Raw genomic sequence first — 16,382 nt, forward strand, 5'->3', positions numbered from 1 at the left:
AGAACTGAGAGAATGTATAAAAAAAAACTAAAAATAAGTGTGGATTATATTTGCAATACTTTCTATTCATAGCTCTGTGTAATTTGCTTTATAGAATCTTTCTTTACCTAAACTTAATTTTAGATTTATAAATTTCTAGCATAAGCTCTAGAGAAGGCAATGGCACCCCACTCCAGTACTCTTGCCTGGAAAATCCCATGGACAGAGGAGCCTGGTAGGCTGCAGTCTATGGGTTCGTGAAGAGTCGGACACGACTGAGCGACTTCACTTTCACGCATTGGAGAAGGAAATGGCAACCCACTCCAGTGTTCTTGCCTGGAAAATCCCAGGGACGGGCGAGCCTCATGAGCTGCCATCTATGGGGTCGCACAGAGTCGGACACGACTGAAGAGACTTAGCAGCAGCAGCGGCAACATAAGCTCTTTGAGAGCAGGCAGTTAGTTACTTAGTCACTGGTATGTCCTCAAGACCCAAAACAGTACTTGACAGCTGTCCAGTAGATTCTGCAGAGCACTTATTAAGATCATGAAATATAAAGCAGAATTCTGGTTCTACCACTTTCTCACAGTATGACCTTACTTACCTTCTCTGTGACTTTCTCCTTTTCTGTGAAGTGATAATATTTGTAAAAGCCACACAGTTTTTTAATTGGCAGACTGAGTCAAACCTATGTCTGTCTGCTATAGTGTTTCTCTATTATATCCCCACTCTAGCTCTAAAATCAGAATTAAACTATATAATTTTTAAGTGCAGATAGTCAGGCTTCATGCTAACCATGAATCAGAATTTCTGGATGTGCTTGTATTTTTCAAAAGCTCTACAGGTGAAGCTGGTGTTCAGTTGATTGAGAACCAGTGCCCTAGGGTGGACAACCTTTCTATTCTTCCTTTGTATGAGAGGCTTCTCTGTGTTAGAAAGAATATTTTTTAAAAGATATCAGTAGGTTTCTCTTTTTCTAATATTGAAATATTAACTTATTTTCCTCACCTAGTCACTTTGTTCTTGATACAACAGAGATATCAGCAAGGGTGCAAACCCATCCAATTCCTTGGATAGAAAATAGCTATTCCTTTGGGAGTAAGTGGGAATTAATCACTACCTTGCAAAAAGTTTTAAAAGGTAAGGATGTGAAGAAATGAATAGACTCAAAGAAAGAACAGTTGCTCAAACATTTACTCGCTGTGTATTTCAGGTGAGTTACTTTAAAATTGTGACACCACATTCTGACTTATAAAGTGATGAGGCATTAGCAGGATCTCAATAAATTCTCACTGTTAATAGCAACAATTATCTCATAATGTGGAGTTCCATAAAGGTGAGGAGGGTAACTGAAATTTCCTGGAAGTGCGTTAAAATGCAGCACTCAAGTGCTTGACCCAGTCCACTGCCCCCAAATAGTAGGCTCCCCTAAAATACTTCTGACACTATAACTATATTGCAATTTTATCTTAAGAAAATTATATTTTCTTTCTCCCACTCCTTTTCAGGCTTTTCTCCCTCCCTCTCTTTCTCTCTCTCTCTGTCCCTCTCAGTTTCTTGTTAATTGGTTTTATAAAACTTTCTTAACACATATTCTGATTTTACTTACAGGTTTTTTTCTCCCTCCTTATCTCCCAATCTCAGTATTTTCTGAGTAGAAAATAACATATTGGCTTTATGAGTATGTTATTAAATAAGGAGATATTATCAACACTAATCATTCATTAAAAATCTTCAGTTAGGAGAGACAGTTAAGATGATCTCTAGCTGTGTAGTGAAGAATTTGGCTCTGCCTGAAGAGAGATCAGGCCTCTGCCTATAGCTGTTGGAGGTAGTCTGCATCAAACTTGATAGGAATGTTTTCATTTAGAATGAGGTCTAATTATCTAATTACAGAAGATCATAGGATGGGGTTGGTCACAATTAATAGTCTTATTTCAGTACTGATAATGTCAGAAAGACCAACCATATGATTTAGAAGGGCTTGTGTCTTTACCTGAAGGCTGAGATCAACCACATGGACAATCAAACTATCAGTTATGTTTATGTAATAAGTAAAATAAAACTCAATAAAAACTCTGGAGAGTCAAAGCTTGAGTGAACTTCCCAGCTTGGGAGAATTATCTCACATCAGTTCTAGGAGGGTAATGTATCCTGGGCACAATGGAAATTTAGCATTTGAAACCCTCCCAGACTCTGCCCTATAGATTTCTTTCCTTGGTTAATTTTGAGCTGTATCATTTCCCTGTAATAAGCCATAATGGTAAATGTAATAGCATCCAGTGAGTTCTGTGAGTCTTCCTAGTGAACCCCATAAACTTGGAGTTGGTGTCAAAAGTGAGGCCAGTCTTATGAATGACTGTGTCCCTGGACTTTGAAGTTTGGCTAGATGCTGGTAATGGTGTTAACAGATTGAAGACTTATGCGCCCCACCCTTCCAAATCCATATCTTGAATCCACACTCCCAATGTGATGGTTATAGGAGGTGAAGCCTCTGGGAGGTGATTAAGCCATGAAGATGGAGTCCACATTGGTGAGATTTAGTGCCCTTACGAAGGAGACTCTAGAGGTCTCTCTCATTCATTCCACCAGAGTAGGCACCATCAGTGAAGCAGGAAGCAAATTCTTATCAGACACCAAATTTACCAGGCCTTGATGTTTGATTAGGCAGCATCGAGAACTGTGAGAAATAAACAGTTGTCTAGCCACCCAGTCTATAGTAGTTTGTTTTAGCACCCCTAAAGGCTAAGAGTCGGCTACAACTTAGTGACTAAACCACCACCAGCAAAGGCTATGACAAACAAATAGTATACGGCAAATATAAGTTGATTACACTTTTTGCAATGTTTTCTGCTACCAAGGTTTTAAAAAGTAAAATTATGAGCAGTCAAATTAATAATTACACACACACAAAGCAGATTAAAGAAATCCATGCAAACTTTCTGTCCATATATTTCCTTTTAGTATCACCATAGCTCACCTATTTGGAACTTCCAAATTTCTCAACATTTGAGGTCCATTGTCCTTCCCTGCCAAAGTGAAATGGGAATAGAGAAGTGCAACAGAAATCTTCTGATTCTGTTTAGCAAAAGTAAGGTCTCAAATTTTCTACACTGAAAATTTAGGGACCAATACAACGTTCTCAAATTCAAATTCAAACTAATGCTCAAAATTCTCCAAGCTAGGCTTCAATAGTACAAGAACCAAGGACTTCCAGATGTTCAAGCTGGATTTAGAAAAGGCAGAGGAACCAAAGATCAAATTGCCAACATCTGTTGGATCATCAAAAAAGCAAGAGAGTTCCAGAAAAACATCTGCTTGATTGACTGTGCTAAAGTCTTTGACTTTGTGGATCACAACAAATTGTGGAAAATTCTTAAAGAGATGGAGTATCAGACCACCTTACCTGTCTCCTGAGAAATTAAGAAGCAACAGTTAGAACTGGACATGGAACAATGGACTGATTCCAAACTGGGAAATGAATACGTCAAGGTGTATATTGTCAATCTATTTAACTTATATGCACAAAACATCATGAGGAATGCTAGGCTAGATGAAGCATAAGCTGGAGTCAAGATTGCTGGGAGAAGTAACAATAACCTCAGATATGCAGACAACACCACCATTATGGCAGAAAGCTAAGAGGAATAAAGAAGCCTCTAGGTGAAGGTGAAAGAGGAAAGTGAAAAACCTGGCTTAAAACTCAACATTCAAAAAAATGAAGATCATGACATCTGGTCCCATCACTTCATGGCAAATAGACGGGGAAACAATGGAAACAATGACAGACTTTATTTTCTTGGGCTCCAAAATCACTGCCAATGCTAACTGCAGCCATGAAATTAGAAGACACTTGCTCCTTGGAAGAAAAGCTATGACCAACCCAGACAGCACAGTAAAAAGCAGAGATACTACTTTGCCAACAAAAGTCCATCTAGTCAAAGACATGGTTTTTCCAGTAGTCATGTATGAATGTGAGAGATGGACCGTAAAGAAGGCTGAGTGCTGAAGAATTGATGGTTTTGAACTGTGGTGTTGGGGAAGACTCTTGAGAGTCTCTTGGATTGCAAGGAGATCAAACCAATCCATCCTAAAGGAAATCAGTCCTGAATATTCATTAGAGGGACTGAGGCTGAGGCTGAAGCTCCAATACTTTGGCCACCTGATAGAAAGAGCCAACTTACTGGAAAAAGACCCTGATGGTGGGAAAGATTGAAGGTAAGAGAAGAAGGGAAAGACAGAAGATGAGATGGTTGGATGGCATCACTGTCTCAACGGACATGAGTTTGAGCAAGCGCTGGGAAATGGTCAAGGACAGGGAAGCCTGGCCAGCTTCAGTCCAGATCAGTTCAGTTGCTCAGTCATGTCTGACTCTTTGTGACCCCATGAAGCACAGCACACCAGGCCTCCCTGTCCATCGCCAACTCCCAGAATTCACCTAGACAGCTGCAGTCCAAGGGGTTACAAAGAATTGGACACAACTGAGTGACTGAAGACAACCATGATGCTCTCATGCTGTTTCCTTCAGGATTCCAGGTAGAGTTATACTGTAGTTTACACCAAGGGAAAACATTTAGATGCAAGGGCCAAAATCTAGTAGTTAAATTTATCCAAATAATTACAAATAGCATCTAGATGTTTTAATGTGCTTTTTTCTATACAGCGAAATGTTTAATTTCAACACAATATAAGGCAGTTCAAATGCATGTTAATTTAACTAATTGACTTGTTTGTGTATGTGTGTTTAGTTGCTGAACATTAAACATTGTGTCTGACTCTTTGTGATCCTATGGACTACAGTCCTCTGAGCTCCTCTGTGGTTGATATTTTCCAGGCAAGAATACTGGAATGGGTTGCCAATTCCTATTTCTGGCAATCTTCTGGACCCATTGATCAAATCCACGTCTCTTGCATCTCCTGCCATAGTAGGCAGATTCCTTACCACTACGCCACTCAGGAAAGCCCAATTGATTTAATGCATGTCATTAATTAATGCCTGTTGCATCTTTCTGTCAATATACTGAAGCCACAATTCTTGAAGTAATCCATAGAAACACAACAAATATAAAGATGTCATGATGAATTTAAATAACTACTAATAAGTAAACTGTTGATTTAGAAACAGTTTTCATATTTAAAGAAATTTTGTTATTAAGAGAAAGGCCAGGTAGTCTTGTGGCTACTGTTTAACACTAAAATCTGAAGTCTTCTGACATTTTGGCTTTGGATCCCTGCTGAGTAGTGACAACATGCTGAACAATTCACTTATTTCCTTGAAGTTTCAGTTTCAAAATACAAGTAATAACTACACTTTCTCATAGGTTGTAATGATTAACTGAAAAATATGTCTGTGTGTGTGTGTGTTTAATGGGGGGTAGGTACAGTGCCTAGCATAATACCAGGCACACACTAATCTCCCTCAGATTTGCAGGTGCTATTATTTTTACAAACTGCATAAATGAGTGAATTGAAAGGTCATATATTACATTCATGTAGTGCTACAGAATCATCTTATGAATGAATATATTTTTTGTTTCTTTAATAAAAGGGGATTTTGTTCTGAGTTTAAATAAAGCACAGCTATTATATCATCAAGTTTGCACTGTCAACAGCAGAGAGTTTTCATCTATTTAACTAATCAGCTGATATTCACTTTTTAAACCTAATAAAAATAATACAACTTAAGTACGTCAAGTTTACAAAGTGTTTCCTTGTATACTATTTTATCTAAATATCATGACTCCCTTGAAAGATAGACTAGCCCCAAATTTATTAATATTCCATTTCACAGATGAAAAAGCTGAGGTGCAGAGGTTAAATAAATTACCATGGGTTATAGAATCCATAAGTGATAGACACAGGAGTCAACTGAAACTGAAATCTTTTGACTTGAATTTAATATTCTTTTTAAATTTTTACTTTATACCTTGTCTCTTACTAAATTCAGTACTACACTTAAAAAGGATAAGTAATATTGCTCAACTTTTTAGCTTTAGAGTTAATAAGAATATGCTAATAAACACATGGGTAAAGTAATATCCATCAATTACGATGTTTATGACCAAGATATTAATATTAATATCAAGCATGATTTTGCTAACAGAAAAAAATAATTCATGATCTCTATATGCAAAGATAAAACAACCAAATCTGCTATCAGAAGAAACACAAACTTTCTATTTTCATCAAAGAAAAGATTCTAACCAAAACAGAGACTTTTAACAGACTTGAAGACAGACTTCAAACGTCTCATAAACAACAGGAGACAATTTTAAACTATATTTTAAACAATTGCTTCACACTGGCCTTGAAAATAGTAGAAATAACGGAAGTAGCAAATAGCAGTTTCTTTAGCTCTCTTTTCACTGCTGAGATTTAACATACATTGTTGTAAGAGGTCTTGATTCCTTTCTATTTGGGAAATATTCTTTGTATTGGAACAGTACAATTATCAACAACAATGAAGACATTTTCTATTGATGATAATAATTTGGGTAATTCACAGTCTCTACACTTATGTTCATAATGCAGTATCATCACAAAGGGACATCTGGAGGTGTCATAGGGAATTGTAAGCCTTTGTAAACAACTATAGGTTTGACAATGCTGAAACTTCCAGTTGATCAATATCAAGCAAAAAAGGACATCCTTCACTATGATTAAATGCTACCATTAAATAAAATCAATTAACAATTACACAATTTTCTAACTCCAAATGATACAGCTCCAACAGGAAGAGTAGGTTCCCAGTGAGTGGCTTTATGTAAACTCATAACAGTTTGCAGGCAATCTAAAAAGACCATGTCAGAGGATTTTTCATTACCTTCAAGGGATCTAAGTTTGCAGCTGCAAGGATGGCATTATCTTATGCAAACACTGTTGTCATTTAAAAAGTTTTGCTGATGAACCTATTTGCAGAGAAGCAATGGAGACACAGACGTGGAGAATAGACTTTTGGACATGGGTGGCGGGGGGTGGGCAAGGAGAGGGTGGGATGTATGGAGAGAGTAACATGGAAAACATGTAAAATAGACAGTCAATGGGAATTTGCTGTATGACTCGGGGAACTCAAACCAGGGCTCCTAACAACCTAGAAGGGTGGGATGGGGAGGGAGGTGGGAGGAAGGTTCAAGTGGGAGGGAACATGGGTAAACCTATGGCTGATTCATGTTGATGGTAGAAACAAACACAATACTATAATGCAATTATCCTTCAATTTGGGGAAAATGGCATTGAAACATGTATAATATCACATATGAAATGAATCGCCAGTCCAGGTTCGATGCGTGATACTGGATGCTTGGGGCTGGATGACCCAGAGGGATGGTATAGGGAGGGAGGAAGGAGGGGGGTTCACGATGGGGAACATGTGTATACCTGTGGCAGATTAATGTTGATTTATGGCAAAACCAATACAAAATTGTAAAGTAATTAACCTCCAATTAAAATAAATAAAATTATATTAAAAAAAGAAAATAAATAAATAAAATCCAAATAAACATCTAGGAAAAAAAAAGCTGAACCATGATGACTCAAATGCTAATAAAACATGAAACTTACATTAGACTTTTATTGGAATGAGAATTCAAGTTGATCAAGGAACTTACTGATAATGAAAAGTTTCATTTACTAATGATGAAAATAAACCAATCAGTTGAATTAGGATATGTTGTGTACATAAACATGTAGGAAATCAGAAAGCTGTTTTAAGATTAATCATTTTGATAAAGGCAGTGAGAGACATAAAATATTAAATCTGCTTTCATCTCATAGAACTGGGAAAGAGACAGAATGAAATGAACCAAAATATTGAGTAATTGGCAAAAGGTCTATCAAAATAAATAATTACCAATTTTAGGATTATGAAATAATTTAACTCAAGAACTTTTTCAGTGGTGTCCTTTTCTATATCTGGAGATTTCCACTAACAGAAACGGCAGGTTTAATTGAAAGAGAAAAATTACTTGGTCATTTCATTAATTCTGCAAATAAGTGATCCTACAAATTTCAATAAGTATTGCTATCAGCTCCCACAAGGCAAATGTTTCTAATAAGCACTGCTCAACCACTTTTCCACTTTCCCCCTGGTTCTTCTGGTTTATCTTTAACAAATTTCTTTCTAATTATTTAAATATTGAGTTGCTCATGAATTTCAGAAGCTTCCTGAATTTTACTCCTATCAAGTTTTAGGGCAATATTTTACCTCTGAAGCAAAGTCACCTGAGACAACTTTAGTTTCATATTTGTATCTCTTTCTTTCAAATTATGATGAATAACAGAACAGAACTTCATAAATTTAGATAAGGAAATACCATGATGAATCCGTGTTGTTTTAGTTCATAAGTGCTATGGAAACTGGCTTTATTTAATTTGCCAGGATAACTTAATGAGAGCTTCCTCTGAGTCTATCATCCCACCCCAAATTGTCCTTGCTTAGTCTTATTGATGGAGAAGGCAATGGTAAACCAGTACTCTTGCCTGGTAAATCCCATGGACAGAGGAGCCTGGGAGGCTGCAGTCCATGGGGTCGCTAAGAGTCAGACACGACTGAGTGACTTCACTTTCCCTTTTCACTTTCATGCATTGGAGAAGGAAATGGCAACCCACTCCAATGTTCTTGCCTGGAGAATCCCAGGGACGGGGGAGCCTGGTGGGCTTCCGTCTATGGGGTTGACAGAGTTGGACACGACTGAAGTGACTTAGCAGTAGCAGCAGTAGCAGCAGTCTTACTGACTCTTTGCCATATTCTACATTATGGTACTCTCAACCTTTTTAAACTCACAAAAGTAACTCTTTTTCCATCTCCCTTAGCAGATAATCCATTTCTTTGGGATGACCCTCTGATAAAATTCCTATGTCTTCTTTCCTCTCCAGATCAAAATCTTCATTCACGTCTCTGCTACACATTCCATTTTCCTTCCCACAATTCTCAAAGGAAGGAGTTCTAGTACTTTCCATTGATCTCCAAATCACTCTTACTCTCTTCCCTGTTGTCCATCAATGATCCCTTCTTTCTCCTTTTTTGTAGTGGCTGTAAGTTTCCTCAACAGGCTGTCCCTGAATATTGCCTACTTATTTAGCTTTCACCCTCCTCGCTCCGTCATTGCCAAATTTCTCAGATGAGTATTCCTCACTGTCTCCCATTTTTAGACTTCTAATTTACTCAAATTCTTTTCATCACAGCTATTCCATTATAATGCCATTATAGATTCCTTCCATTATAGTTTACTATAATGTCTTTGCAAACATTTTCAGAGACTTTCTAATTGCAAATCTGATAACCTCATATTAGACATGATCTCACAGTTTTCTATGAAACATTTGATGCTGCTGACACATCCAATCTCCACTTAAAACTCTTGTCTCTCTCTCCCTCTTTCTATCATTTTTTTTTCTTTTTGCTTCAAGGACTCTTGACTACTTTTTGGTGTAGGTTTCACCTTTGTCTGTACCTATTGACCTTTTCCACATCCATGGATTCAATACAGCACTGGTTCTTAACTCAAAAGACTGTAGTGATGATTAAAAGTGCAATGTACTTAAAACAATGGCCATATTCCACGGTTCCATAAACTCCTCAAATGTGAATTTGTTGTCTCTAGCCCCTCTCATCATCTTGATCCAGTATTCTGAATGTGAATGAGACCTGGTTTGCCCATAAAGTTCTTTAATTTTTCCTTAGGAAATAAGACTTTAGGAATAAGGCTGGTTGTAGATGAAGTAACATGAAATGCTAATTTCCTTAAGATAATTCTTATTGAAAGTTGATAGATTCAGTGGCTGGAATAAAATGAAAAAAAAATAGAATAAAAGCAACATAAAAATACAGTCTACAACTAAATGTGCTAGTTCTTTTTAGATATAATACAATCATGTAGAAAAGCTTTTAAAATAAGTACAGCTGTGTACTCAGTGAAATTAGTCTGTCAATTGAACTTTTACTGTAGCTTCTGAATAATCCATTTTGTCTGGCTTAATTAAATAATTAAAAAAGCACACGGGCTTCTGCTAAAAGAGAACACATTGTTAGAATGTAATCTATTTATTCCTCTGCACTTCCCTTTATTGTACTTTTTTTTTTTTGTAGTTTTCCAGTTTTAAGCAATAACAAAAGTACTCTTCAAGAAATAAAGACATGATTGCATCTTCTCCGTCTAAAGAATCTGGACTCACTTTTTTAGGACAATGGCCTGGAAGATGTATTCAATGTTAACAATACAGTCTGCCCTTATAGGTCTACTCAAAGAGGCATAAAATAACAGCAGATTTTCATTATGTATATGTATTTATTTACAATGTTGTTTTGATTCTTTCATTTATTAGTATTTCCCATTAGTAAAAGAACTTAAGAAATGCCAGATTGTTCAAGTTCTCTGTTTAAGGTGGGTATTTTGCAACAGGAGTCCTCTTTCTTTCAAGAAGCAGTAGTGATTTTTATCTGAACTATAAACATAGTATATTGACTCAGACATATTTTTTTAGCTGTAACTCATATGCTAGTCTGCAACATTAAAAATCTGATTATATTTCTTCCCTTTAAAAAAATTTGTTGCTGATTCACCATTGTCTACAGGATGAAGCCAGGCTCTAGGCATCCCAGACTCAGGTCTGCCTTTCTCTGCAGCCTCATCCCCATCTCTAATACTGCCTGCTTCTTTTTTCTTCCTCCAGCTTCATCTGACAAGCTCTTTGTAGTCACCCTCAAAATTCTAGGTAAATATTTTTCCCTAGGAATATTTAAAAATTTTTTCCAGCTTTATGGATATATAACTGATGAAAAACATTTATAAGTTTAAGGCATACAATGTGAATATTTGATATATGTGTATATTATGAAAGATTACCACAATAAGGTTAACTAACTGGAGTGGGTAGCCTTTCCTTTCTTCAGGAGATCTTCCAGCCCAGGGACTGAATCCAGGTCTCCCTCATTGCAGGCAGATTCTTTACCAGCTGAGCCACAAGGGAATCCCAAGAACACTGGAGTGGGTAGCCTATCCCTTCTGCGGATCTTCTGGATCCAGGAATTGTACCAGGGTCTCCTGCATTGCAGGCAGATTCTTTATCAACTAAGCTATCAGGGAAGCCCTAACTAACATACCTAATATTTCACGTGTGTGCGTGTGTGTGTGCATGTGTATGCTGAGAACATTTATGACCTACTCTTAGTAAATTTCAGGTATACTACATGAGTTTGAGCAAGCTCCAGGAGTGGTGATGGACAGGGAAGCCTGGAGTGCTGCAGTCCATGGGTCATAAAGAGTTGGACATGACTGAGTGACTGAACTGAACTGATAAGAGTGTTGTGAACTATAGTCACCATTCTGTATATCAGATCTCCTAATCTTAATAATCGTATACCAGAAAGTTTATATTCTTTGACAAACATCTCCCAATTTTCCCCAAACTCTAGCCTTTAGCAACACCAATCTAGTCTTTCTGTGTGTTTGACATTTTTAGAATCTGTATATAAATGAGATCTCATAGTATTTGTCTTTCTTTGTCTAACTTATTTAACTTAGCATAATGCCGTCAAAGTTCATGATTATCCATGTTGTTGTAAATGGCAGGATATCTCTAGGAAGTTTTTTGTAAATACCATCTGCTTTTCCTCATTCATGTCCATACAGTTAATTACTGCTAAAGCTTGCGGTTTCATTTTCACTTTAGTATTATTGTATTATAATTAGTTTTTATTGTGATAAATAGTATATAAAATCTGCCATTTAAAACATTTTAAGTGTACAGCTAAGTGGCAATAAGTAGATTTACATTGTTATATGATCATTACCACCATTCAACTTCAAAAATTTTCTTATTTTCATGAACTGAGATTCTGGACCTCTTAAATAGTAATTCCTCATTATAGTTAGCTTTCACCCTGTAATTTTCCATAACAGATTTGAAAAAATCACATTTCATTATGTCAGCTAGCCATAACAGATTGTCAACTTTTCAGCTCTGCTCCATCCTAACCCCACAGTTTATAAAAGAGAAAAAGAACACATTTTCAGTGGATTTCACTTTACCAACACAAAAACCAAAACCAAAAATAAAACACTACAAAACAAATACAAAACTACACCTCAGTGCTTTTTAATTTCATAAAGAGTAAATTCCACATTCTGAGCATGACATTCAGGGTTTTCTAGAATCTGAGTCCTATTATCCTCTCTTTCCTCCTCTTCCATACTTTTTCATACCTAGATTCTTACCAATACAATATCATCCATTATTTCTGAAACAGGCAATTTCAGGTTTCCTTAATCATACTGTTTGCTCAGCTTAAAATATTTCCCCACAGTTTTGAAGCCAAATCATAGTTTTCCTTCATGGGTGAAATTTTCTCTGATAATTTGGTTCAAAACAAATACCCTTCATCTCTCTGCTTTTTTGTACTTTGTTTGAGTCTCTATTTTATATTTATTTAGTTTTATACTAAGTTACATTTTACTAATATGCTTATATGTTTGTCTTCATCACTGGAGGACAAATTATATAAACATTTTGTTGCTGTTGCTTAGTCACTAAGTCATGTCCAACTCTTTGAGACCCCACGGACTGTAGCCTGCCAAGCTCCTCTGTCCATGGAATTTCCCAGGCAAGAATCCTGGAGTGGGTTGCCATTTCCTTCTCCAGGAGATCTTCCCAACCCAGACATTAAACCTGAGTCTCCTGCACTGGTAGGCTAATTCTTTACCACTGAGCCACCAGGCAAGTCCATATAAACATTTGCATAATGCTTATTTATCATTTCAGTTTTTCTATTTCTACCATCAGAGACTCACAGAATTTTCTGTACATAGTAGTTGCTCAATAATTATATTTTGAAAAGACAAGCATCCTTATTTTATACACATGATCAATATAGTGCTGTTTGTTGAGCATGATGAAAGTTGTTCCAACTACATAATTAAGGAAATACCCAAGGAACAATGTAAAAACACCGAATAGAGGGAATTCTATACAATGCAAGCTGACAAATATATATTGATCACAAAGTTGATATCACTGTACTAAGTGAAGAAAGCACAAATAAGCAAGACATAGCTTACTTTCTCAGGGAACTAACAACCTAGACTTAGACAGGTATATAATAAACTCTAATACTTGTTTAACAGTCAAAACAAATGCCGAAGAAATGAGATTAAGCAATTTAAACTAAGAAGCATTGATTATTGGATAGAAATCATAAAAGATTTCATTAGAAAGGTGATGTCTGAACTTGAGTTTAAATGGGGAAGTACGATTTCAATGGGTGAATTGGGGTTGTGGACACATTCCAAGAGAGACATTAACATAAGTAAGATTTAGAGTCAGGAAAAATGCTGGCTGCTTTCAAAAACAATGAATACTATAATTTAACAAGATGTTAGAATGATTCAGAGAAATAGGGCTAATAAGAGGTATTAGCCCTAGTAGTAGTGATCATTATATTATTAACATTCATAAATATGTAAATTTTTGAAAAAGCAAGAGAGTTCCAGAAAAAACATCTATTTCTACTTTATTGACTTTGCCAAAGCCTTTGACTGTGTGGATCACCACAAACTGTGGAAAATTCTTCAAGAGATGGGAATACCAGATCACCTGACCTGCCTCTTGAGAAATCTGTATGCAGGTCAGGAAGCAACAGTTAGAACTGGACATGGAACAACAGACTGGTTCCAAATAGGGAAAGGAGTATGTCAAGGCTGTATATTGTCACCCTGCTTATTTAATTTATATGCAGAGTACATCATGAGAAACACTGGACTGGAAGAAGCACAAGCTAGAATCAAGATTGCCAGGAGAAATATCAATAACCTCAGATATGGAGATGACATCACCCTTATGGCAGAAAGTGACGAAGAGCTAAAGAGTCTCTTGATAAAAGTGAAAGAGGAGAGTGAAAAAGTTGGCTTAAAGCTCAAGATTCAGAAAACTAAGATCATGGCATCTGGTCCCATCACTTCATGGCAAATATGGAGAAACAGTGGAAACAGTGTCAGACTTTATTTTTTTTGGGCTCCAAAATCACTGCAGATGGTGATTGCAGCCATAAAATTAAAAGACGCTTACTCCTTGGAAGAGAAGTTATGACCAACCTAGACAGTATATTAAAAAGCAGAGACATTACTTCACCAACAAAGTCCATCCAGTCAAAGCTATGGTTTTTTCTAGTAGTCATGTATGGCTGTGAGAGTTGGACTATAAAGAATGTTGAGTGCCAAAGAATTGATGCTTTTGAATTGCAGTGTTGAAGAAGATTCTTGAGAGTCCCTTGGACTGCAAGGAGATCCCACTAGTCCATCCTAAAGGAAATCAGTCCTGAATATTCATTGGAAGGACTGATGTTGAAGGTGAAACTCCAATACTTTGGCCACCTGATGTGAAGAACTGACTCATTTGAAGAGACCCTGATGCTGGGAAAGATTGAGGGTGGGAGGAGAAGGGGACGACAGAGGATGAGATGGTTGGGTGGTATCACTGACTCAATGGACTTGAGTTTGAATAAACTCCAGGAGTTGGTGATGGACAGGGAGGCCTGGCATGTTGCAGTCCATGGGGTCACAAAGAGTCGGACATGACTGGGCAACTGAAATGAACTGAATTGAATATGTAAATTATATCATTATGTTAGTAGTATATTAATATGGCATAGATTACATTATTTAGCAGAAAATATGATAATAATCAGTATGAATGGAGCTTTGCTTAGTAGATTTAACCTTGAAGAATTATACAGCAGAAACCCTACTGTAATATCCCAGTTGAGAATAAGGAAGATCTGAATTATGGTGGTTTTGATGTATATGGAAAAATGAGAACAAATGAATGTGGGATAGAGTGTGGATAAGGTTGAATGCATGCATCAAAACCCCGTGAATGCATAGAGCTAAGATAAATTCAAAGACAATCACACTTATAAGTAAGAGAGAATAGTGATACATTAGGAGAAATAATCTCTCTGGGTTCACTTGTAAAATAACACTAGTAAGCCTGGCATGCTGCTGTCTATGGAGTTGCAAAGAGTCAGATACGACCAAGTGAATGAACTGAACTGAACTGAACTTCCAGTATTATTCTGCTGATATATGTCTATGTAGCCTAAACCCTAGAGATTTAAAGCACTCAATAAATATTAGCTATCACTATTATTAACATACCAATAGAATAATATAATATGGAAAATGGCATCTGACTCTAAAATGTTTATTATTTCATTTATTTAAAAGTATAATGAAAAGTTATTAAAAAATAGACTATAGAAATATATAGTACATGTTTGCAAACACCAAAGACAACTAATGGTAACAGTTTGGCCAGGTTTTTTTCTAGTCCTATAATAATGCATTATTTTCTTAATTAATTAGTTTTTTTAAATTGCATTGCTATTATTTGTAGTTGTGCAAAATTGGGAGCATTCTGTGCAACTTCTTCCTTTTTCCATAATAGAATGCTTTGGAGCTTTCACAACAGAACATATAGTTATCTCATATTCTTTTTAATAAGACTGCTTATTTCACTTCATTAATGTGCCACAGAGAATCTAGGGGGCACTAGGGAAACCTAGGGAGGCCTGTCAGCACACATGGTAACTTTTTGTTAACTAGAAAAGTGGGTGCCTATAAATGTTTACAGGCCCTTTAGTGCATGTCTTCATTATTCAATCCTGAATGGTTTAATCCTTGATTAATGCTTGCTGGACACCTGTGGCAGTGAACAATCTATACAAACATTAGCAGAGCCCTTGAAGATGCCAACCCAGTTTTTAAACCCTTTAGTGGAGCTCAGAAAAGAGCATGAATGCTGAGTTATAGATTTGGTTTCTTTTTCACAGGAGTCATGGTGGAAGTCTTGGATGAAGGAGACATGGATGAAGTCTCCGAAGAATAGTTACATAAAGAAAAGTGTTAAAGGGTGCTAACTCCAAAATCATCTGTGAGAATGGGAAATGCATTATTTCTGAAGTTTAAATTGTTAAACCTAGAACAAACAGAAGCCTATAGAAGCTCATTTCATTAGCCTAGCTAATTAAAAAAAACAAACAAACAAGGGAGTTTGTACCAGACAAGATTTTTAGCATAGTTGTAAATATATACTTGTTTTTATGTGAAATGTAAATGTATTATTTTGTTAAGAATCTCGTGGTAAACCTATAATTAGGGACACTGACCTCCCACTTGCTTAAGTATTTAAAAGTAGGAAGATTTTGCTAAATTGTTTAGTAATAATAATACCTGTATTTACATTCCTGGAACAGACTTCTGAAAAAAGGTAGCCTGGTAGATAATCATAAATAATTATCAGAGAAAAGGAGAGAGACAGAGAGTGATGGGGCTATTTTAGTGGCCTGTATACATTTAATGTGAGATCCATCTATCTATCTATCACTCATCTATATCTTATCCAATGACTCA

General features: G+C 36.4%; 1 protein-coding gene across 5 annotated transcripts in view; it reads right to left on the reverse strand.

The window, feature by feature from the left end:
- PPFIA2 (PTPRF interacting protein alpha 2) overlaps positions 1-16,382 on the reverse strand; it is a 523,670-nt gene that overhangs the window by 176,351 nt on the left and 330,937 nt on the right. The window lies entirely within an intron of this gene.

The sequence above is a fragment of the Capra hircus genome, chromosome 5, assembly GCF_001704415.2.
Source record: "Capra hircus breed San Clemente chromosome 5, ASM170441v1, whole genome shotgun sequence".
Lineage (NCBI taxonomy): Eukaryota > Metazoa > Chordata > Mammalia > Artiodactyla > Bovidae > Capra > Capra hircus.